Source organism: Stegodyphus dumicola, chromosome 3, assembly GCF_044657685.1.
Source record: "Stegodyphus dumicola isolate Sdum_Otavi_A_Nest chromosome 3, ASM4465768v1".
Classification (NCBI taxonomy): domain Eukaryota; kingdom Metazoa; phylum Arthropoda; class Arachnida; order Araneae; family Eresidae; genus Stegodyphus; species Stegodyphus dumicola.
In genome coordinates, this window is record NC_140770.1 from 169,206,814 (window position 1) to 169,229,957 (window position 23,144).

At 32.5% G+C, this 23,144-nt stretch overlaps 1 protein-coding gene across 4 annotated transcripts in view; it reads left to right on the plus strand.

Annotated features, from left to right (window-relative positions):
• Positions 1–23,144, plus strand: part of LOC118194573 (guanine nucleotide exchange factor DBS-like) — a 381,336-nt gene that overhangs the window by 156,801 nt on the left and 201,391 nt on the right. The window contains exon 1 of one of the 4 annotated variants that reach the window (XM_085813603.1): positions 5,798–6,071. The exons of the other annotated variants lie outside the window; for them this stretch is intronic. The gene's annotated coding sequence lies outside the window, so the exon portion shown is untranslated. Of the gene's footprint in view, positions 1–5,797; positions 6,072–23,144 lie in introns of those variants that run through there. 4 annotated transcript variants of the gene reach the window in all.

Below are 23,144 nucleotides of genomic sequence, written 5' to 3' on the forward strand. Positions count from 1 at the left end.
TAAGTTATAATTAAAAATATAATATAAAGAATATTATTTGGAAAAAAGGAACGATGGTGACTTTTTTTCCTCTCACGGGAAAGGAAACTAGGTTGCCATATATTAAGAAGTTCGCCAAGTGAAGTATTCTTGGCGCAAACTGACAAAAAAGTGCCAACATAAATTTGTGAATTTCTCCGTAAATTTCTCTCCAAATTTTACAAAATTTCATATTTAGGCGTAATTTGAGTCGTAGAATCGAAATATGTAAAAAAATTGGTATGTTATTTCAGAAAAAGTCCGATTTTGTGTCAAAATACCTATGTTAGAATAGTGCTATATATAAATCTAATATATATCCTAAGTCGCGCTTTCGAGACATGAAGAACGCAATTTGAATTTTGTCAATCGGCCCAGTAGATCGGGAGATATAGGACTGTCCTTTTTTTTTTTTTTTTTTTTTTTTTTTTTTTTTTTGAGCAGTGTACGTATATATGTCGCATAACTCAAAAACGAGTAACCGGAGAAAGTTGAAATTTTGTATATTGGGCTGCTATAATATCGTGTGGAACACCTGCCTTTTTGGTTTCAATCGGCCGCACCAGCCAGTTGGTGCACCAACTTCAATATCTTTCTCCTCCCCCAATGGGGCCATATTTTTTATTTTCAGTTTTGTGTCCGCTGGCGAAATTTCTTATTTGGCTTAGAAAACACTTATTTTTAACTGTTTTAAACTGTATTTAGTGTTTCAGGTTTTTCTGTATCTTATAATTTTTAATGAAGATATTTTCTGTTTTTATGCATTTTGTCTTGCCGCGAACTGAATTCATTGAATGAGAAATATATCTCTATTGAAATTTACAGAAATAAGCTAAATAAAGTACAGCAAAAAATGTATATAATTTAATGTGTATAATGCAAAAAATGTGTATAGTTAGGCGGCAAAAGACACTCATGTGGTGTCCACATCAAATATTTTCTACAAATGTATCTATCAGGTATTCAACTGAGCTATATTCGACGCTACCGACAACAACCGACAATTGAGCTATTTCCGAAGTATCAGTTGTTTCGTCCAACTAAATTTTAAATTTGCGCTTCCTTTAAATCTTATAGTAAACTGTTCGAACTAATCTTCATTAATTTCAGAAATTCTGTTGGCGACGGTGTCATTTGACAAATTAATTTTATGAATTTCATTGCCATATTTAATAGTAACAGGTAAAACAAAGTTTTCTCCATTGGTGTATGGTTTTTTACTTCCTTGTACGAAGTAAAAAGGAAGTATTGTAATCGCGAAAAGTTTCAAGCATCGTATTTCAACGCAAAGATCCATTTTCACCGCTATCGAATGCAATTGAACGATGTTTTTTCATTGACAATTGTACATAAGGACAGGATAAAGGACACTTTTCCTCCCCCAAAAAATTGTAAAACTAATTTAAAATGAATTCTGAAGATAATTTTTCGTGACGTCTGTGCGTACGTATGTACGTATCTCACATAACACAAAAACGAGTAGCCTCAGAACGTTAAAATTTTGTATATAGGACTGCGATAACGTGTAGATGTGCACCTTGTATTTTGGTTGCAATCGGCCGCACCAAAAGTATATAAATATATGTATATATATATCTACTCTGTTACCCGGCTCAGTGATCTCAGATTCTTTATTCTTATATGTTTGTAAATTGTGCATTTTTTGCTTTAAAAATGATTGAATTATATTGTTCTTATCTTCCGGTTAAGGTTTTTATGCTTTTAGTAAATCTGCATGCAATATTTTTCGAATTATTAACAATTTAAAAGTTGTTTAAGTGCTGCTAAGCCTAATAATTTTTTCGATGGCGGCCATTGCTTGTTTACATTTGAAACAACAGAATAGTAGATTTGTTGCCAATCTAGAGAAAGTAAGCTTCGCAATAACAAAGATAACGCCTTCTTTTATAATTGCGAATTAAACCATGCTTAATCCATTATGGAATTTATTTGAGAAAATAAGTGTTTAAGATTTACTTCAGAATTTTCAATACAGACATCTTGAGTTTTAATGTATTTTTGCCTTATCGCGAAGTGAGAACTGAATTAATTGAATGAGAAATACTGAATCGTCTGTGAAAAACTTTTTTTTTTTTTTTTTGTTATTCTTTGCTGAATTTTTTTTATACATCGTTTTAGATTTATTATAGTATTTGAATACAACATGTGGCAACGACTAAATAATTTTTAAGATGATATAAATTTTGTGCATTCTGAGTTAAAAAAAATGAACGAAATGTAATGCTGTTAAGTGTACTCAGGGCCAGAGTGTCGCTATGGTAAACAAATATAGTGATTTTAAAGAGTGCATTTATTCTATTGTGGTTTATGCGCTATCGACGAAGTAGATTTAATTCAATCCATTAAGTTTAAATGAAATGCAAGAAAAAATGGGTATAATTTAATATTCCGTACAAGGAAGTCATGTGGTGCACACAACAGATTTTTTGCTTTTAGCAATCAAGTGTAAAACTTCATATAATGCGAGTAAATATTTTTTCGTTGACAATCACAAATCTTTGTTTGCAGATTTTAAGTCGTTCGAAATATTCTTTTGGTTTATTGACGTATAAATGATTCTTGCATTTAAAATGCTTTTTTGATTTTTCATGGCTGCATAGTCTTCGGAGCCAAAACGTACTACTGCAGATTAAACAAAGAAATTGTTTATTGCCTTCACAGTTGAAAGTAAAGCCATACTGAAGAAACGTCTCTCCAGATTTCCTTTTTCGTGTATTTAAGAGCCTCTGTCTGGTTACTAGATTCTGCCTGAAGCGACTTTGTAGCAGTGACATCTGCGTTATTACCTTTGTAACTCAAGTTCAACCATTTATACATGGATAAAAATTTTTTTATCCTAAACAATAAATAAAATAATATTTCTCATAACAATTATTCAAATAAATGCCAACTACAGCAAAATACAGTAATGTATTATATTCAATAATACAGCATTAAATATAACATTAATTTATTATTATTACATGCATATTAATTACATTATTAAAAACATAATTTCTATTTACATTATTTACAAATAATATAATAATTATAATACATTATTAAATACTATATTTATTCTATTTAATAAATATTATTAAATACAACATATTTTTTTATTTTTCAATACTTAAATATAATTTACACCCAGTATTACCAGTATTACCATTTTATAGTTGCAATGCTCAGAAAATGTAATAAAGGGATTGCGATTGATATTAATTTGAATTCATGTATCTGAATTAAATCTTCGCGACCCCCAACATTTTGCTTTGCGATCCAATTTAAGGTTGCGACCCGCATAGTTTTAAGATACTCAGCTGTACTCTGCAAACATTGCTTATAACTTCTACATATAGACAGAGTCGTAGCTAGGGTTTTCAGCGCCCAGGGACAACTGAAGATTTCGCGCCCCCTACTGCTTGCCAAGGATAGAAAACATTTAATTCTAAAATGTCGTAACATCAGTTTGGCGCCCTTTGGATTCTGCGTCCGGTAACAGATGCCCCTCTCTAGCCACGCCCCTGCATATAGAGCATATATATTCTACATATAGAGCAAAAGAACTTTTAAAATTTGCCAACAAATTTTAACTATGGCCGACAGATGGCAGCACTTCCTGAAGATTAAAAATGTTTGGTAACATGGAGAATTAAGCGCTATGCGTTACTTTTTCTGCACTTACTTTTCTTTATATTGGTAATAAATGTTTAACTGGGCATAAATTTGCTATTAAACATTAATTTCAAAGCTCACACTCAAAATGAATCACATATCTCTCATGTATTTCGAAGAACATGATATGTGCTTTAAAGTACTGAAATATTCTAAATTTTATGATTCACAACTAAAACATTATAATGCACACTTATAACACCATTTATTTTAATCATAATTTCTGTTTCACATTCTTTTCCTTACTCTATAGATCGTAGAATTAAAGTTTCTTCCTTCCGCCCCCCTCTTGCCGTGTTATCCACACAGTGTGTGGAATATTTTTATCCAAAGTTTACCGGATATGCTCTATATGTAAAAGTTATTAGCAATGTAGTAATTCATCGTCATTACAGGAAATGAAAATGCCGGAAAATTATTATAGCACTTAGTAACAAATCCGCAATTTGGTATTGCTTGCTCAAAATATATCAATAATTAGAATATTGTAAAGCTTATTATTGTAAAGCAATAGAGGGTAACTAAATTTATCAAAAATGCAGTGTGTTTTACTCGCAGAAATAGAAATATTTACTATATCAATATGTAATAAAATAGCTAGAAAGAATTTTAAAAAAAAGGTTGCTGGCGCTAAAACGTCTCTAAGAAAACTTAATACTATTTTTAATTTTTATAGCCTCATAATTAAATTATTATTTAAATGGGTTTTAACATTAACTTTCTAGACCCCTCCACTTCATTTTTCAACATTGGAGGTAAGAATACTTCCTACCTGCATTATTTCCAATTAATCTATTCTACGGTAGTGTGGTGTCGCCATTTATTGGTTATAATGTTAACAAAATGTTTTAGGCAATTGGAAGTGATTCAGTTACCTTCTGCAAAATAAAATATAAATTAATTCTAGACAAATACTCATATCATTCTTAAATTCACATATTGTAATATTATTCTTAAATTCATATCTATGTGTGTGGAGGTAACTGAGCATAAAATTAAGCAAATATATTATATTTTATACATTCTTTACATCCCCTTTACACAAGCCTTTACTTTTTCTTTGAAATTTCTTGATATAACTACCAACTTTTTCTTAATTGTAAAAATTATTTTTTTAAAAAAACTCTTTTGTACGTATTAAATATGTAACTAACCTTTGATTTACTTCCTCTTCACATTTTATGAAATTCTCTCGTGGTTTTTAAATTTTATGGCGAAAATTCAAGATACACCCACGCATTGACTCTTATTTTTAACATTAGATAAAGTATTAACAGTTACTAAATCTGATCTCCTTAATACCTAGATAATACAATTTCTTTAAAACTCTCATCTTAGATGCACATCTGTAATTAATAAAATTTTAATAATTTAGGATTTGTAATTCTTTCTAAAATATTTTACAAATTAACTTTTGCCAAAAAGTAATATGAAGGAAGCTTAAATTTTAAAAACTAATAGTCAGAAATGCTCATATTTTTATTTCGAATTCGAAACTTAATTGATGACATTTTATTTCAAAATTGTCATTGAAATAAAACTGTCATTCAAATTAAATAAATTAATTATTGACATTCTATTCAAAATTAAAGGTCTTCGAATATAAATTTTTTGCTTATGTCCTACAATATTTGTACAAATTTTAAATATTTTACAGATGTTTCAATATTTAAACACAAAACCTTATAAAAACAAATTTTTAAAATTTGTGAATTGTTTTTTATTTCAGCAATGAAAAGTTTTCTCATCTCAAATTTTTCGATTTTATATCTTGCATTTGAAAGTAAATTTTATTTGAAAGAGTTAAATGTATTCAAAACATAATTGAAAATAAATCCAACAAAAATACGATAAAAGATTTTTTAAATGAATAATAATAACAATAAAGGTTGTTTTGAATTCAAAGCCATAAATTCTTTGAAAACCGGTGAACTCATTACAACTCTTTAAGTAATTAATCAAATCTAGGTAACAAATATATAAGTTTCAAATTCATGGTGCTCAACCGAAGCCCTTACGGAAACTATTTTGGCGACGAATTTGAGGAGATATTTGAGATGGAAGTTTGGCGATTATTCCGGCGGTTTCCGCTGCGCGGCTCTGAGTATCTGAAGCAGCTGCAGAGTATTCCGAACCATGTTTACCATCAGAACTGTGATAGGCTTAGGAATTATTTATCTTATATCCTAATTTGTATACTAAGTATAAGCATTTAAATGACTTATTTATATTATTGATTTGTTGGTTAATAGAACTGTGTATGTTTTGTTGTGCTTTTTTGTCGGGATTTCTCAAGAAACATTTGTGCAATTCTGTGACCCTGGTGTCAGCGGTATGATAATTAGCAGTGCTAGATATTTTTGGTTTCTAGTTAACAGGTATGTTTTTCTATTTCTAGTTATGTAAAAGAATTATTTTCTTGTAAAATATTTATGTTTCGTTATTATACAGGCACTACAATTATTACTGATTCTAAAGTTCTTTTGCAGACCGGCAATGTTATTCAAAATTCTTATGCATTTGTTTACTTTTAAAAACGGTGAATCTAACATTTTTTATCCTCCAGTGAAAGATATCTATTAAATATATATATATTACAACTTCTTTAATCGAGGATAAATTGAAACATTTCTTTTCACTTCTTGTGCTTTATAAATTATGTCCTACTTGTGTAATATATGTCATCTGTGCGGACAACATCAAATTTTTGATGTTGCTCATCTTGACTCGTGCTCTGCACTTGTGTTTTTAAACTGTTAAATTAAGAAATATTGGAAGGCTAGAAATCTAATGGCATCCTCTTAAATAAATAAATTATGTTTGATCAAACTAATCCTTGAATGGGATTAGATCAAGTTTAATGTAGAATAAAGATAACCTTTGTATGTGGAGGTGGAAAAAATATATCTTTGATTTTGTTTGCAAATAATATGAGCTAATTTATATATTTAGCAAAGTAATTAATAAATATTTAATACTTTCTTTGTAATTTTACTGGGCTTCGTTCGTTCATTACTGGAAACAAATTTTAAAATGTTTGTGTTTGTAGGTATTTATTAATAAATAAAATTACTATTGTGCAAATTAGAATTTATGTATTTATCTTACTTTGAATTTTTGTCAAGTAAATTCTGCATTTATGACTTGTGAAATAGTATTTGTTTCAAAGTAAGGTTTCAGTATGTTTTGATATTAATAAGGTCTTCAATATGCTTTCATAATATAAAAAAACAACATACATAATTTATTCCTTATATGCGTCATGTTCCGTATATACTGTTTGACAGGATTTAAGAAATCTCGTGTAACATTTAAGACAAATTAAGTAAGGTATGTGCATAGATATGTAAGGTAGTTTTTAATGAGGAATTTTCAAAAGAAATTAATATTTGTCAAAACTTCCAAAATACAGGTAAAAGAATAGAGAAGTTTCGGTCGTAGTCTGCACGAACCAATTTAAACGCTTTAAAAAAGCGTGATTAATATTTGTTATCAATTATATTGCGTTATTTATCATGTTCATTCCGTTTATTATTGATCAATGAGATTTACAAATCTTCCTCTTTTCGGAACTTGTTTCTTTTTCAATACAGAAAATATGCATGGCAACTTCCGTAATGCAAATATCACAGCCCGAGGATTCAAAAGCGAAAAATTATGCAGCGTTTAGAAGCCTGTTATCGTTCACATGTTATGGCCGTTTAATTTGCATTAAAATAAGAATGAGCCGTTTTTCTGACATTACTGATACTGATCATTTCAGTGCAGGAAAATTTTCGTTTATGGATATAAAAGCTAACTAAAGCAGGGTCAGAAATGATAAATTTCAAATTTCCACATGGCCACCAGATGTCTCTTACAAATCTGTATACAAATATCAGATATGAACGAAAACCCCTCAGCTTCGAAATCTAATGCTTGAAATTAACCCCTAATGTGGAAATAGAATGACGAGTACACGAATATAGAATTTTGCCGGATACTATTTCATTATAAAAGGGGTATCATAATTCAAAACAAAGAAAATCATATTCAAATGCTATATAGGTGTCTGGTTTATTTAAGTATTTTTTACATGAGTAAACTAAAAAATGCGCCAAATTTAAAAAGCGATGGGGTAGTGCGCAATTCTTGTATGTATCCTGAGAATTAAAAATCTGCAACCTCTGAGGCCCAGCGTAAGTTACATTCCGAAGCCTCAATCGTGAGATCACGACGTCGTAAATCACTACCAGGAAACGTCAGTGGAATTTTTTTATCTTTTTTTAGTGCATAAGATTTCTTAGTGTTTATATTCCTTGCAAAGGTTAAATTTTTTATGCCTTGTAAATACAATAATAATATATATAATATTATATAAGTAATAATAAATAATACATTGGCGATATTTTTTTATAATGATTGGTGGAAAAGAAACTGAATTACATTAAAATCGATAGATTCATACTATTTACAATGGATGTACCTTTCAGGATTCAAATTGGAAAGGGCTCCGCATCGTTTCGAAAATCCATTTCGAAACTGAACAAAAAAAAAAAAAAAAAAATCTGATGTGAATATCACATGTCTTCCTTTATTTTTTTGCTGCGCTGAAATTAGAATTTGTAAGATTAAATTTTCTGTTTTGAAGTTCTTGACAGAAAATTAATCCCAGGATGACCTCCAAAAGAACACTGAGTGCATCGCAAAAGTGTAATGATTTTATAAAAGAATTTCACATAGCATCATCCATAAGCAGCCGTTCTCTGGTATCATCAATAGTTATCAATCATTGTTTTAGTTAATGAAAAATTGTTACCCTCTCGAAAGATCTGAAGATGTCTTGCATTTTTATAAACTAAAACACAATCTCAGACATATTTGAATCATATTACTGACATGCAGATGGGCTTTTTGACTTTCCTTGTGAAATATATATATACTTACCAGATTCTCTAAGAAACCAGTTCTCCAGTGGCGGAGCGCTTTAAGGCTGCTGAATTCTTATAGTTCGTCTCGGGTCCAGGTCCATGCGAACGGGCGAGCTGCATGATTGGTTTTCTTATTTTTCCCCATGTGCAATGTGAACACGGTACATTTTCCCTTAGAAAATCCTCTAGCTATAAGTATCCATCCTCTTGGGCTGATATCCATCGTGTGCTTTGCCATAGTCAAATACAGCTGTAGAAAAAAAAAAAAAAAAAAAAAAAAAAAATCACCATCGAGAAAAATCTATCCATCACCCAGAAAACTTACTGAAGAATGATTAACAACACGATTTTAGGCAAGAAAGACGCGTAGTTAATTGTTTTATAAGATGACCCTAAAGCCAAGAGAGTAATGCTAATAAAATTATGTTGATTTGGTACTTTAGATTGTTTGAAGTAATTAGCTAGTTATAATTGTCCCACTCACATGTATTTCTGAAAAGGACATTGAACCACTAACATTTAAGGCATAACGATGTCAAATAAATTAATTTGCGACGTTTTAGCCTGTAATGGGGTAATTATTAATAAACGAGACATTGCCTTCCAATCATTTTATGAAGCTTAATGCTGCATACTGTGGTAGCGTTCGGATACATCTCTGTTTGTCCTTAACAAGATCGGACGGATAGCATTTTTCAAATGCTGTATATCCCTCTAGTGCCAGTCGCAATATAAATAGTCAAGAATTTTGAAAGTGCTGTCGTCTAGTTCACAAGGAAATTTTCAGGTAAAAAAAACAGGAATTTAAAAGAAAGTATGCCATAATTAACGTAGGATACACTTCATGACTAGTGCATAGATGAAGTAAAACAAAACGCTGAACTGTTTTGTACAACGTTACTATTCGTGTGTCGCAGAAATTATGAGATCGAGGATTCTTGTTCGCTAGTCCGTGGAGAATGCTACCATCTACCGAATCTGTTCTTCCTGTATCGACTAAAAGATACCTTACCTTTCAGAACCTTGACCCTTGAAGATCCTTTCATTTATGCCATCGTTTCAGTAATGTACACTTTTTTATGATTTATTGTTATGTTGAGTATTTTAATCTAGTGGGCGCAAATTCAAGTTGCGCGTGAGCCAAATACACGATCTGAAAGTAGCTGTGCAGTTTAAAATATATATATATATATATTATATTAACAAAACAAAATTTGCTAACTAAATTAAGAAAAAATTTCTATATATTTGTCTAAAACGATACATGTAAAAATGGCGCAATGAAAAAATTCAAATTTATGTGTATTTTCTGCATGAAATCTAAAGTTGGTATCAGCAGAAAAATTTTTTTGGTCGCAATTTGTAATTCAAGCATTTTGAGAGCTAAATATTAAAATTTCCAGATTAACATTTATTAAAATAATTATAATGTATTGGATCGCCCACTAAATAACTTACGGAAACTTTTAACAAATTACGGAAACTTTCCAAGTGGGACAAAAATTGAGAATAAATAAGGATAACCTATTATCTTTCTTTTATTTATTAAATTTTGCTATGACGCATACAAAAAAATATTTGTATTTATATGTAAATAATTATAAACTTCCGTATTTCTTACTGAAACTTTTAGTCACAACACTTCATAGCCTTTCGGTTTTGATAAAGTTTGTAACCCTGAAACATAATTACCGGAAACTATCTTTGTTATGATTTGTAAATGCTCATCGACCAGTCTAGTTCTTTTTGTAGACTTAATAAGTTCATCTACAGGGGAGAAAAAACTGTTCACATATAAATGTACTGCGAAACAAAGCCATTAAAGATTTTACAAATCTGTATCTCTAAATTTTCGAAGAAAGTATGTATGATAGTATAAATTAATTAGCTTCATTTGTTAATTTTTTGGGACAGTACTTACGTTCGTTTATAGTGCACTGAAAATAATGTAAAATTGGACTAAAAACCGTTAAGATCTTAAACCCTTCATCAAATTCTTGCCATAATTATTAATATCGTAATAATACTAATTAATCTACTGGAACTATATTCGCAGGCCGCATGAAATTGCTTCGGCGGCCGCCAATATGAGACTGCTGTATTAACCGATAAATGTAGACCCTTAAAATGATGCCATATCACTTTGTAAATCAAGTAATCGTGAGGTTGATGAAGAATTTTTATTCAATCGCATTATCTGCGCCGAAATTAAAAATTAAAATAAGATAAAATCTGAAAGGGTTCAGATTTGAGAGGTCACCTAAAAGGGTTTGTTAAGGTTTTCTACGCTTTCGCTGAGCTCGCAGTCTACCAGTTTGCTCTTGCACTCATTCCTACTAACTTTTATTTTTGTCTTCTTAGCTTTATCATTAAGCATTGTGTTCTTCTCATTACGCCATATGCAGTTCAACAAAAAATTTACAAAATTTTTAAATTGTGTATAGCAGCATCTGTTATATAAATCAGTCCCTTTAAAAAGTAGAAGAAAATATTCTTAAGAACTGTGTTTATTGCTCTTGAATCGTTTATTACACATTAACTTTTCAGATTAAACTTGAAGGTATTTTAGACTTTCCTGAATGGCAACACGCGGAAGATAAAAGTTTCCGGCTTCGCCAACACATTGCTTTCGTAGAGCCGAGTTCGACATCGGTCAGATATTGCTATGTTAGTATTACCATGTATTACTTTGTAGTAGTATTTATATTTGTGTAGTTTGTACTTACTTTGATTGAACTTTATTAATTCCTTGGAAAAGAGAAGACTGGCTAACATTTGCTCGAAATGCCTCTTGATTTTCGGACAAGAAAAGGGGGGAATACGCAAGGAAATATGATATTTTTCTATATAAAAAGTCTTCTAAAATATGAATTGATTTAAGGGTCAGTAAGGCCCCACCGTTTATGCATAAATATTTTACTATATCAGTTATTCCGTGGAGAAGCAAGAGGTTTGAACTTTAAACAAATTTTATTCTTGAACTGGTGTCGGTAAAATTGTCGCCCAGATGTTATAGTCATTAGGGTACTACTGCGCTACCGAAGGGGATCTGGTTCGAATCCCGTAGAAGGTGACTGTAATTGTCCGTGCCTTCATAGGAGGTAACTGTAACCCACCTATTAGGTATTTCCACAATAAAGTGGCCACCACTTCCGGACCTTAGTAGTGGCCAAGCCAAATTCGATTAAGTGCCTGCCAATTGGGGGGGGGTGAAGTTGGGAAAATTGTTTTTTAGATTTATGTTATTATGCAAAAGCTTTAAGCATTTCATAAGACACTGTAATGGATCGCTTTCCTACAAGGAGCAAAAAAGTCCCTTAACGGAAATACCTCACCTGAAGAGAGGAAATTAAATAAATAATAATAAAACATCAATAAGAAATGCTATTTGACATCATCTGTTGAACAAAATAAAAAGAGAAGGATTAAAAATTCGAAAATTCTTTTTCAGTATTTTGGGTAAATAGAGTTGAAATTAAAAATTCTTAAGTATAGTTTATTGAAATCGTAAGCTAGTGTTTGCAAATAGGGAAGGTCCTTTGAGAAATTCATAATTCGCTAAATTAAGAAATTTTATAATCATATTTTTACTTCTTTGTACGAAGTAAAGGGAAGTACTGTAATCAAGAAAACTTTCGGGTATCATATTTCAACGAAAATATCCATTTCACCGCTATCGAACGCAATTTAACGATGTTTTTGCGTGACATCTGTACGGAAGGACAAAATAAAGGACTCTTTCCCCAAACGGACTATAAAATGGACTCAAAAAAAAAAAAAAAAAAAAAAAAAAAAAAAATCGTGACGTCTGAAGTACGTACGCATGTATGTATCTCGCATAGCTCAAAAACAAGTAGCCTCAGAAAGTTGAAATTTTTATATATGACTATTATAACATGTAGTTGTGCACCTCCCTTTTTGCTTCAATTCTGCCGCATATATATATACCCACTCTGTTACTCGGCTTGGTGAGCTCAGTTTTTTTTTTTTTTTTTATTATTATTATTCTCACATGTTGGTAAATTGTGCATTTTTGCTTTAAAAATAATTAAATTATGTTGTTCTTATGTTCCAATTAAAGTTTTTAAGCCTTTAATTAACCTGCATGCAGTAGTTGTAGAATTATCAACAATTTAAAATTTGTTTAGGTGCGACTAAGCCCAAGAGAGCAGCCATATTTGTTTACATTTGAAACTTAGTAGGATAGTGAATTCAGTTTCTGCACCTTCAGTGCCTTTTTGCCGAGTGGGACCAAAGGATAACTTTCAGTTTTGTGCACCAAAAAATCTGCCGTCTTGCCTGCTGTCCGAATTGCTTGCATTTACGCAGAAATTCTAATCTTAATTGTAAAAAAAAAAAAAAAAAAAAAAAAAAAAAAAAAAAAATTAAATTCTAGTTGTTTTATGTTTTTCTATATTTTCCAATTTTTAATGAAGATGTTTTGAGTTTTTATGTAGTTTTGCCTTGCCGCGAAGTGAGAACAATGAATTGAATGAGAAATATATCTCTAATGGAATTCGAGGAGATGAGTTTAAATGAAATGCAGCAAAAATACATATAATTTAATAGACCATACAAGGAAGTCCTGTAGTGTCCAAATCATATTTTTATTTTAAGGTAACGACCATATATCCTGCTGTAAAATTTACTTTTGTAACGACTGGATGGATGGTTCTGAAGATGTATCGAATTCCGCTAAAAAACACGCTCTTCTCAAAAAATGTGGTAAATGAGCCGAGAAAATGATATTCCCGCCGTAAATCATTTTGTTATTACGCAGGATAGCATGTTATTGATAAATTTCCAAATTACGTTGCATACTTATCAGTTCTTCAGCAAAGAACCTGCGTAATCGCTTTAAATTTTGCATCTTTGTGTAAACAGATTGATTATAGACTCATTTTCTTAGAAGAAAAGGCTCGTATTTACGTTACGCATGCGAAAAACAGCAAAAATTCCATGCTGTTCCTCCATTCAGTGGATTTCGAATCCGAATTCAGGAGTCTATCCCAATTACAGTGTTCAGGAGGTCTGAAATCTGTAGTGGAGTCTGTATGTAATTTTCCCTATTTTTGTATTCATTGGAAAAAGTGGCTAAATTTGCTCGAAATGCGTTCAAAAATTATCTCTGATCTACGAATGCTTTGTACATGATTTCAGAGTAAAATTTATTTTGATATAGTTAGAGTTTCTAATCACATTTTTTAAAAAGGAATTTTAGCAGTTTAAGAATTAAATAAAATTACCAGGGTTCATCCCCCCGAAATCTCAGACAAGACAGTTTTTGTGGCAACAGTCTTAGACAGCACAGTTTGTCTTAAGACGGTTAAGTCTTAGTTAAGACAGTCACGTCTTAGGCAAGGCAGTTGTGGAAAACCGTTTGTACCTGTAACACTGTTTCAAGCACAATTAGGTTCCCCCCCTCCCAAATTGCTCACATATAGTGAAACTTCCCAAGGACTTATGAGGCCCACTAGCGGCCGAGCGAGAAAGTCGCTGAACATTGGTAGTTCGACCTGGGTTCAATTCCAGGCGGACCGCCTGGCTGCATGGGCGTTTTCGTGGTTTTCCCCACGGAATTATTTTACTATGTATGGTTACGTAGATAGAGTGAGTTTTCCTTAGAAAGCCCTCCACGGAGGTTTCTCTTCCCATAGGCAGATAGCCTCTGAGTGCTTTGCCATAGTTAAATAAACCAAACAGGTAAAATAGCAGGCTTCCTCAGCGAATAGAAATCCAAAAAAACATACTTTCTTCAAAAACGTTCATACATTCTTTCTTTTGTGGATCTTTTAAGCTTCCTTAACGTGTATTTAGAAGCACAATTTGATTTTTGACCATATCTTATCCTACCAAAATATCTCCATGGGGGTATAAAGGCGAATCAGGTATAATCATGTCCACTGTTTACAAAATCTATGCACAAAGTCTGGGATTTATCCTGAAGTGTAATATTGCATTAAAATTTGAACCTTAGTCATTTTAGAATACACTTTACTATCATTATCAACCTGATTTTTGGTTACTGTAGAAAGCAAAGGGATATTAGCTAAACAATGTTTTTAATTTGTAAAATGTTTCAGTGCAAGCCGCTCTCGGCATGTTTTGCGCGAGATGAGTGCCGACGGGCATGTGGAATCCGCTTTGTTTCAAAAGATATTCTCGTTCAATGTCAAGGTTGATTACAAAACCGGAAGAAATGCGATTATTGGCAGTAGCATTCGCTGCTGCATTTGAGGGGACTCGTTCCATTAGCAGCCTAGCGTGGGAGAGGATTTGAAGAGAAGGAAAAAAGTTTTGGCCCAAGTTTCCAAAGATCTTCCTTCATTCGTGCGTATTTCTGCGATCTGGAACGAATAACCCGTTTCATGTGTGTGTTTTTCTGTCCTTTTGTTTGTGAAATTCATTTATTTCAACTGAGTTTTTTTTCTACACGTTTTCCCCTCCCCCCAATCCGTCTTGTAATGTCTACTTGTGCGTCAACAATAGGTGTTGACTTTGAATCTGTTTACTTTCGTTTTCTTCACGTGTACTGACGTCATTTCTTTTTGTTCTCCTTAAAACAGGTTTGCCTCCACTTGGTTTTAGACTGAGGTGCTTCTCTCTGAAATTCTGGTTTTTGTGGTCATATGAAATTTTTTTTAATGTATTTCTTTCTTGAGAAATCGAACTCATATGATACTAATATGTAGTATCTTGCATTTTCTGTAACCATGTCTGAAATACACAGTGTGTCTACAAAGATTAATTGTCATGTTAATAAAACAGGAGACTGTGAGGGTAATCTGACTGGAGCCTATTTGCATAAAAGTGCCGGCGTTTCATGCAAGTTAGCCATTGTTCATCAAGATAATGAGAAGTTCATGGCAGTTGTTTGAAGTTCAGTTTTTGCCATGGAGACTGCAACTTTCATCAAGATGGGGGCGCCCATGTGTTAGATATAAGTAAATTGTCCTTGATTTCAACAAAGGTGCCGACACCCATAAGAGTTTCAATTTGTACCGTGAAGAATGTAATTTTCGTCAAGATTCCGAGACGTCCCTTTGAAGATTTAAGTGAACAGTTACCGACTTAGATAAGGGTGCCGCCACCGTTCGCAAGTGAGCCACTGTCCATAAAGATGCAGGGGTGACGGAACACTTATGAAATCCAGTTTATATCATGAAAAATGCAACTTTAATCAAGATGCCGGGACGCCTATTGTCGGGTCTTTATTTCAGTGAATAGTCACCCAGGTGCATAAAGGTGCCTGCCCCTTTATGAAGTTCAGTTTATAAAGCAATTTCCATTAAATTGCCGTACCTAAAGGTACCAGATTTTGCCAAGTCCATCACAAAGGTGCTGACACCTTGACACAACTGAGCCACTTTTTGCCGAAGATGCCCTGGCATAAAAAGGTGACAGGACTCTAGGTAGTAAAGTGAAGGTAACATTAAAGGTAGTGAAGTAGGTAACATTATTAAGTTCAATTTATGACTTTCGTCGAAGTGTTGGTATCTTTTTATCAGAGTGTTTTGTCAGGAGTCTTGGTAAAATCTCGTCATAAAGGTACAGGCAACATTATGAATTTTTAACTTAAAGCACCTATATGATGGTTGATAGCTTAGCGAAGAGTCGCTATCTTACATAAAGGTGCCGACAACTGTAGTGACGAGACAGACCTATAGTAATCGGCTCTTCCGGATATTTCTCGAATAATAACATCAATCCCAGTTATACAAAATCGTCTACTCTGCAGTACCAATATCTTCTTAAAAAGGCATTGGCAGTACAGACCGCCAAAGGGTGTCAGGTACATTTTCCTTTAAACGTTATAGGGAGTCCTATGCAGTATGCCCCCCCCCATCTTGATTTTTTTTCCTTCCAAGATTGAATGCAAATAATTGTCATTAAAATACGTCACAGCTGCAACTGCTTTCTTCAGATGTTGGAAACAAATGCAGTCAGATAGACTTAAAGCCGGAAAATGAGGTGGTTGGATCATAGCTCAATACTAATACCTTCAACCTAGGCCTTCACAGATGCATGTCGATGAGATCTTGCACTATGATTAAACTACCGATCCAGGCATTTACAGATGCAACATATATTTATATATGTTAACCCTGAACAATCAGATGGCTTTCGATCCAGACTTTCATAGACACATGTCGGTGAAATCTTACACTGTCATTAAACTATCAGATGGTTTTCGGACCAGGCCTTTAGCAGATGCATGTTGATAAGGTCTTACGCTGTCATTGAGCAATCAGATGGGTTTCGATCCAGTTGCATGTCGGTGAGATCTCTTACATTGTTGTTAAACAATCAAATGGCTTGTTTTCGATTGGAATGCCAATGATACTTGACCATGCTTCATAAATTCCAAATATCGTTTGATTAACAATTTTTCTAGATTTCAGAGCCTTTCAATATCAGATTCATTGCAGCCTGAAAATTTTGAGAATTTTTTTATGATATACCTTAAAAAGTTATCTAAACGTTCTGGAATATTTCTAAGCATTTTGCATGTAAAGCTGTAGAACGTTTCATTTTTAGTTTATTTAAGCATAACGAATATTTTGCTAATTAGAGTTTTTACGTTATATGGACCATTAATCGGTTAGGTTTTATACTTCAGGAACCCTTCCATCCGCGGAGATTTGAAACTGCGATTGAAACATAAAGTATTCTGTCTTATTTTGAAGAACTTTATAATTGCAAATTCTTTCAAACACGAATGTTAAAGAAAATAAAGCCTGTTGCCATCTTACGAAGATGCTATACAAAAAATCGTAGCTCAGATTTAAACAAACGAAAAGAAGAAAAATCGTGAGGATGACAAGAAAAGTAAATTAGTAAAACTGGATATTGCCTGTGATCTAGATAAATGGCTCTGATGCTTTGTTGCATCAAACTCAACTTTAACGCGATTGTTTTCAAGGGAAGATGAATGATACTGTTTTATTTTCTTTCGCAACGTATTCATCTTCAGAAACTGCTACAAAATATTTTGACTTCGCTAAGCTTTCATAACGGACGTCGTGATATCATCTGCAGCCTTGGCATTGCTCGATGCGTTGAAGGCCGAGCCGCTGTCTGTGCCCTATTGTATTTAGAACCATAACTTATACAATTCGTAATCGACCCCCCTTACACGTACGGAAGACGTCAGCTCACAATACTGTCTTAATTTATGATTCCTTGATGACCATCGCGTATTACTGAAAGTCGCAACAGCTCTTTGCAATACACCAGTATCTTCTTTACTGGTGGTAGGGGTAGGGGAAGAAAACAATAAGTATATGGTTTTATTGAGTTGGTAAACGTAATGTGTGTAGTTTAATGAACACGTACGGTATGCAATGCTTTCTCGAAAGGAACTGCTGCGCAAAAAATCTTACGCTTTCCACAACCAACTTCTCAAATTCAAGGGTAAGGTGACTGACTTGTTTTAGTTGTTTTGTTTTAAAATTGCTTAGTTTGTTGAAAAAGGATGAAGTCCGGTTGTTGTTTTACTCCGCTAAGAAGGTTTATATCCACGAGGTGCATCAACGCTCTTGTAAAGGTAGCAAGAGGTTGGGGTAAGTCAGATTCATTTGAATAATTTCCAATATTTTTCTTTCTTCTGCATTCTGAATGTAGAATTTTGCTATTTGGCGAAAAAAATTTGTTTAATTTTTAAGAAACATAATTATTTTCCTATATTTTTAGAACTAGTCAAAGAATAGAGTGTAAAGCTGGAGGTTCCCAAATCTTTCTAACAATTCGTCTCTTCAAGAATTTCTCAGCACCTTTAGGTTAATTATGTAACAATAAAGGAGTTAATCTCTTTATTGTTAATTAATTATGATTATACCCCAAAAAGTCTAATGCGATTTTCAAACTGTTTATTTTAAAGTATTTATTATTTTTTACATTTTGCATTCATTATTTTTTACATTTAATATATTAATAAAAGTACTTCGACTTCAGTAATAAATTTGGCCATAAATTATTAATGCACAATAATCGACATAATATATTAATAAATCAGTATCTCAAAATTTAGAACTCTTTCCTAAAGTTTGTCTTTTTCACTTCAAAATTATTTCACTGATGTGTAAAAAAACCACTAAAAATGAAAACAGTATTATAAATTATAGCCTTGAATAATTTCAGTGGGAAAGATTTCAATTTGGTAACACCAATGCATGTAATTTCCTTTCGATTATTTGTATTTTTGCAACAAACATAAAGTACATTTAATGATTTTTTTTATATATAGCATAATTTAAGATAAAAATACGTGAATCAAAATTCTAACTTTAATTGTGACAGTGCCTTAACTCTGTATTTGGTTATTTATCCTTTACATCTATAAACAGCAAACTGCTTGTAAAAATCGCTGTAAACCGCGTCGTTTCAAAAATTAATCCATGCATAACGCTAATTGCACATATGTTTACATAATGATTCAGTCAATAATAATTTCAAATTTGGGAACCGAAACTTAAAATTTACCAATAAAAATAATGCTTAACTAAAACTAAATCATTCTGAACTTAGACTTCATCTCTCTTCTCTGCTGTTAACTCGCTAACAGCCTGCTGCTGCTCTTTCTTCCATAGAAATTCATTGCTTTAAAGATACAGAAAAGGCACAAATGAGATCAAGAACGAGTAGGCAGATTGCGCCCATTACTGCTGTGTAATTTAAGAACATGCTTCTCAAGAATAAAAAGTGTAAATCAATATGCCTGCTAATGTTTTATGTACCGAACATCCGTTACTCCGTAATAATGTTTTCCGTTGCGATTTCAAAACTAATTGCACATACATACAGCATCAAATTAATTTTAAGATTAAAAATCGATGCAGTTAAATTGTTTTACACATTAGTAATGCTTTTAACTTACTTTTTCTATACACCCACAATCTAACCTTTTCTGTGTTATATCGACCTCATTTGTAGACTGCTAGTGTAAAACAATAGTGGCCAAAAGTATTTAACACGTTGAGCTCCATGTCAGCCATCTGTGGCTGACACTAGACTTTCCATTTAGGCCGCATCATCCATCTGTGACTGACACTAGACTTTCCGTTTAGGCCGCGTCGACCGCCGCTGGCTGACAGCGTGTAACATGATATATAACTATACAATTTACACTGTTTTATGGAATTACAGAAAAAATATTTAAAATTTACTTAATTTTGATTCATTACAGAATAATGGATTTCATTGAAACACGGTAAGCATAAAAACGGTTCTCCATTACAGCTACTACAAAATGTGACAACTGTCTTAGTCTTTTTTCTGGCCATTACTCTACCAGATTCAGTTGCATATTTATCATAACACAATTTACAATATTTCCGTACTCCAGAGGCTTTTCCCGGTTTTCTTTGGAGTTTATGTTGTCGTTTTTTAGATATTCTTGCATTTCTGTTCGATGGAATATCTTCTTTTTCACAACTTGTAAGGGATAGCGCTAATTCTTTCCGGACTTCAATAATGCTAATTTTCTGCTTCGTAATATCTTTGCATAGAATGTAACTATTTACAAAACAGACTTAACGTAACGTGTTGAATGAATACCTATAGGAATCACGTTCCAAACGTAAACTATCTTCTACTGCGATAAGAATCGCTGGCCCTATAATACCAACGCTTTTAAGCGGCGCGCGTGGCCTGAACAGGATTGCCTAAGAAATACATTTGGCGCTCAACGTGTTAAGGAATGTTTGGTACTCATTATTTACGCCCTACGTTTTTATTATGTGATGCGTAGGGAACAGGGACAGTTCTAACAGGGACAGTTAATAAAATAATATCTAAAAAGACCAGTTGATAATCATACCCTTTGCAGATGAAATTCCTATGGGAAGAATCAGGAGATGGGGCAGTTGTTTCAATCAAAACAAAAGAATTACGAATTTTAAAGTGTCTGATTATCGAAAAAAGGCCAATCGCCGATTCAGAATCAGGAGGGCAGCCAATGAGAAGAAAACCATCCTAGAAGCAGTAAATCACTTTTCATAGGAATACAAAAATTAACAGCATACAAGTGTAGAATTTCAAGAAATGTCAAATAATATGATACAATGGAAAACAAAATTATGAATTAAATAGAAACGTTACATAATATACATCATAAGAACGGAATCGTAAAATAACCAGGACTGAGGAGTCGGAATCGGAGTTAAGGAGATTTTTGGGTAAAAGGAGTCTGAGTTGGAGTCTCTAAAAACACGTCGACTCCAACTCCTTTTTATGTTGGACAGTTTGAATTTGAAATGAAATTAAAGTGAATTGAAAGAAGATTTAATGACAAACTGAGTTATTATTTTTATTTTTAGGCTGTATGCATTAATAAATAGTTATTTTCTATTTTATTGACTTATTAATAAATAAATATATAAGGGAGGAGGATGGATCTGATATTTGCCATTATTGATTGCTGCTTCGTTTAGTTACTGTTCGTTTGAATGAACTGCTTCGTTTAGTTACAATTTAGGTAAGCAGCGATAGCAGCAAGAACTCCCAAAATTGATGCCATACTTAGGAAGCGAGCAGGAAAAGGAGCAATTATCGATCAACCAACGTGATGGGGAAGTACATATTTGATGATATAGAGGTTGTTAGAATTAAGAACTTTTTTTAGAAGATGTAGATAACCCTAATGCACTAACAGAAAGACTGTGGAAATCTTGCAGAACTGGAAACTCTTCTTTCTACACTGTATATAGCTACAAAAAAAAACTAAAGTTTGAAGAATTAACAGGAGGCGAGAATGGAAGAATGTGATGTCTGTTCTTTCTGAATTGGAAGGTTTATTGCAGAAGGAATCAGTTCTTCAATGAAGAAAAGATAAACTATTTTGCTAGACAATGAGATCTTGCTGGGCTCAATATATGTAGATCCAAAACACAGAATTTTGTTGGATGACGAACAAAATAAAAAGGCAAAGAAAGCCATCTATGAACTTTTATTAAGAATGAAGTTATTCTAAAAACAATTGAAGTATTCAAATCAGAATAGTCAAACTGTAGACATTGCAACAGAGTCTCTGTCATCCTCTTCCATTAATGAATTTTTGAGAAATATTTGGATAATACTGAAAAGGCTTAGGCAAAGCGAATGAAAATAAAGAACCAAGAGCCTTTAGATATGAAAATAAAAAAATAGGAACAAAATTTCTATTCTGTCATTTTCTGTACCGACTCCACAGCCCTAAAACAGTACCGTAAAATAATTATTGGAAATTATCCTTCAATAGGTTTCGCATTCTTGGCTTTTTTTTTTTTTTTTTTTTTTTTGATGGCAGAACTTTTGTGACTAATTTATAGTTCTGGTTAGGTCTAATCTGATTTATGCCTTTTTTTTCTTTTAAAGCATTTTTCAAACTTTTTAACGTTTCACTACCTGAAGATCGTCTTCAAGATTTGCGAGAAACATTACCATGTTTGAAGACTGTCTTTTAATGAGTTTTCGTATTTCGTCGCTTGCAGTGTTCTGATTAATCTCTACAGCATTTTAAATCTGAGAAATTTGACAACATAAGTACTTTAATAAATTGTCTCGCTGAAAATGAGACTGATTTCTAATTATATGTAATCTTGGTTCTTACGTACTATCGCAACCACCTTGGCGAATTTTAAGGGGGGGGGGAGAACAAGTACTTTTACCGTAAAAAAATTATATATTACATATATATTCTACGTTTGAATAATGTATTATTTCAAAAAGACAATCAGTAAACCTAATTGTAAACGGATTTTTGTTTTGGTTTTGGTGGAAATTCGTCGCGATTACTTTGAGAAAGAATTCGAAGCATTTTTCCTTTAGCGATTTTGCGGCAAAGTAATGTATTCTTACAGAAATTTCACCTATCTTTCTTCTATTATAGGAAAATATTTAAAATGGAGATTAAGACGAAAAATAATCATAATTTTTCTATAAAAGACGGTGGAACTTGCAAAAAGAACTTATACGAAAATGTCGACGCCGGAAACTGAATATTTGTCATGCGCATGGCCTGAATAATTATTGCCTGAATAATTGTTTTGGAATAATTGCTTGACTAATTATTTTGGGCGTGCGTTTTACGAGAGTTTAGTGTATTCTGAAGCTTTGGCGACTTCTAAGGTGGTTGCGATAATACGTAAGTACGGTAACCTTATTTTTGGTCTCGGTGTTGTTCTACTTGCATAGTGTTAGTCATTACTCCAGGAGGAATTCTTGAATGCAATAATACCCTGACGTTACATTTCCGAATGTATAGTTCGTTCTAGACTTTCTCCATTCCAATTTTACAATAGATAGGTCCCAATGGAAGATTTAACCTTCGCCGAAAAATATATAGATCATACTTTTATCTGAACAGAATTGATTTATATGACAACTATGCATGATACAAAGGTTACAGATATTCACAAATCCATGCATTATAATTATAAAATTAGATTAGCTATGTGGAATGAGAGTGTTTTTGAACAAAAGAAAATCCGTATATAAGTCTGGACGAACAAAGACTTTTTCTAAACTTAAAAACCTTCTCTTAGCAAGTGAGTGTATACTTTT